General features: G+C 46.0%; 1 non-coding gene across 1 annotated transcript; it reads right to left on the bottom strand.

Annotated features, from left to right (window-relative positions):
- Positions 1-2,514: 2,514 nt before the first annotated feature.
- On the bottom strand, positions 2,515-2,584 carry MIR2322 (microRNA mir-2322). Its single transcript, NR_030874.1, has one exon. It is a non-coding gene; the product is annotated as a microRNA mir-2322 (primary transcript).
- Between the last annotated feature and the right edge of the window lie 259 nt (positions 2,585-2,843).

Below are 2,843 nucleotides of genomic sequence, written 5' to 3'. Positions count from 1 at the left end.
TCGTGTCTTTGACTCATTATTGTAAGTTCATCCACATTGATACGCATTGTGCCAGTTCATTCATTTTCACTAAATACAATATCCCTTTGTGTGAATGTTATCCATCCTGCCTTGGTGGGTACTTAAACTGTTCCCTGGTTTGGTTTCACGTGGTCTGGTTTTGTGTCCTCTCACGAATGAAGCTTCTAGAAATACTGTTGTCTGCGTCTCCAAATTTCTCTGGGGCAGTCTTTTTTCAAAATGACGGTGGTGCCCAGTAATGAGGATTGAAGTCGATTTAGTGAGCCACGTCAGCAGAACCATGAAAACAGGAGGCGAGGAAACAATCTATTAGAGCACATCACACATAGTGAGACTTTGCACCGTTTCATGGAATTTTCATATCAGGAATGTGTGTATGTGTGAGTGTGAGTGTGTGCTGCCTTGATTGAGATAGAGAGCTCCTAAATGTGAGCAGTTTGAGGAAAAAAGTGCTGTCTCATTTCAGGCTTCTATAACCAAATCAACTGATTTCACAACAGGTGACACTGAGGCTTTTTAGTGACATACCTGAAGCCTTGAATCTAATAAATTACAGAGCAAAGATTATGAAGCTAAGGGGCTCATCCTCAGAACCACACTCTCTCTCTCTTTCTTTTTTGGCTGTGCCAGGTCTTAGTTGCAGCACTCACGTTCTTCGTTGCAGCTTGTGAGCTCTTCACTGTGGCACGTGGGATCTAGCTCCCTGATGAGGGATCAAACCCAGGCCCCCTGCATGGGGAGCTTGGAGTCTTAACCACTGGACCAGCAGGGAACTCCCTCACAACCACATTTTGACCACCAAGACATAGTGCTTCATATGGTTGCTTCCTACTTCATAGGGTTGAGGTGTTTTGTTTTGTTTTTAACATGATCAAGGAAAACAATAAGGCAAATGTGGGTTAAACATATAGCTTGGGCAAGTGTAAAGAAACTTCTTTCTAAGCAACCTAATTGTTCACCAACAGATGGATGGATAAAAGAAGATGTGTGTATATATATAAATAATATATACACACACAATGGAATACCACTCAGCCGTAAAAAAGAATGAAATGATGCCATTTGCAGCAACCTGTGTTAGTGGCTCAGTCGTGTCTGACTCTTTGCAACCCCACAGACTGTAGCCTGCCAGGCTTCTCTGTCCATGGGATTCTCCAGGCAAGAATACTAGAGTGGTTTGCTGTCCCTTTCTCCAGAGGATCTTCCCAACCCAGGGATCGAACCCTGGCCTCCTGCATTGCAGTCAGATTCTTTACTATTTGAGCTCCAGGGAAGTTGGATGGACCTACTTGTCATCTTATGCAAAGTAAGTCAGACAGAGAAAGACAAATACCGTATGATATCACTTATGTGTGGAATCTAAAATATGACACAAAAGTGAATTCATTTACAAAAGAGAAACAGACTCACAGATGTCGAAAACAAACTTACGGTTACCAACAGGGATGATGGGGGGTGGGGGAGATAAATTAGGAGTTGGGGATTAATAGATGCAAACAACCGCATATAAAAGAGATAACCAACAAGGACCCACTGTATAGCACAGGGCACTCTATTCAATATCTTGTAATAACTTATAACAGAAAAGAAAAAAAAAACAGGTAACAGGATGGAGAACCTGGCGTCCGTTTCTTTTCTGGCTGCCGAGTTGCCATTCTGCCTGCGGTTTGAGTAGTTTCTGCTGCATTCCAACCTTTATTAACTAAGAATTTGCTCCAACCCTTTATACAGTCTTAAGTTACAAATGCTGTGTGGAAGAGCCGGCGAGCCCAGCAGCTCCGTCGTGTTCAGTTCATGTTGTGGGTTATAATGCAGTAATTTATAAGGGGAAATCTACAGCACGCCCCTTGGCCCTGGGCCCGTAACTAAGAAAGGTTGCTCAGAAACATGCAGTCTTTCGTGCTTTTATACACTTCATGGCCCAAGGAATGAAGGAAGGGGAGGGGGTTGGGGAAGGGAATCTCAACTTGTGTTTACTACAACTCTACCCACACCCCTGTATTCCTCCAAGAAAGTCTTTCCAGTTCTCTTGTAAAAGGCTTCATGGTGAGCCAAGGAATAAAGCTGCCTGAGCAGGCTGGCCTTTACAAACAACACAACCAGGCTACTGTGGAGTGGGCTGTGGGCTGGACCACTAAGGTACCTGTGGAAGGAAACAGGCAGGCGAGTGGTTATAATTGGGTCTCGTTGGAGAGCAGATTAGGTCTGAGGCATCACGTGACCCACTGACCCAGCTTGGGAGGATTCCAGACCGTTTGCAAGGACAGAAGTAAGACCCCAGGAGTGTGGAAAACCAGGGGGTCAGACAGTGGATGAAGGCAGGAACCACCTCACTTTTAACTGGCCCCATCTCTGCTCCCATCTTGAGCTGGCTTCTTTGGGGCCAGTCAGAGTGACCCGCAGGAATGCCGCGATTTCCCCAGGACACTGCCTGGGCTCTTTGGCGGGCATCTCTGAGTGCCGGCCCTCTATCCTGCCTCTATTCCTAAATTTGGGCGAAAGCTAAGTCCATCCTCATCCTATCAGTTGTCTATAGGATGAGGATGGACTTCGCTTTCTTCCCAGAGATGGGACCCTAGAGCATAGGGAATTCCACTGAATGCTCTGTGATGTCCTGCATGGGAGGGAGCCCCAAAGGGCAGGCATGCCTGCATACGTATGACTGACTCTTCTGCTGTGCAGTAGACACTAACACAACATTGTAAAGCAACTGTGTGTGTGTGTGTGAGCACGCACATGCGCTCAGTCGCTCAGTTGTGTCTGACTCTTTGTGATCCCATGGACTGTAGCCCACCAGGCTCCTCTGTCCATGGAATTTTCCA

The sequence above is a fragment of the Bos taurus genome, chromosome 17 (assembly GCF_002263795.3).
Source record: "Bos taurus isolate L1 Dominette 01449 registration number 42190680 breed Hereford chromosome 17, ARS-UCD2.0, whole genome shotgun sequence".
NCBI lineage: Eukaryota > Metazoa > Chordata > Mammalia > Artiodactyla > Bovidae > Bos > Bos taurus.
The sequence above is the reverse complement of the archived record's forward strand: the minus strand, read 5'-3'. Positions and strand labels throughout refer to the sequence as shown.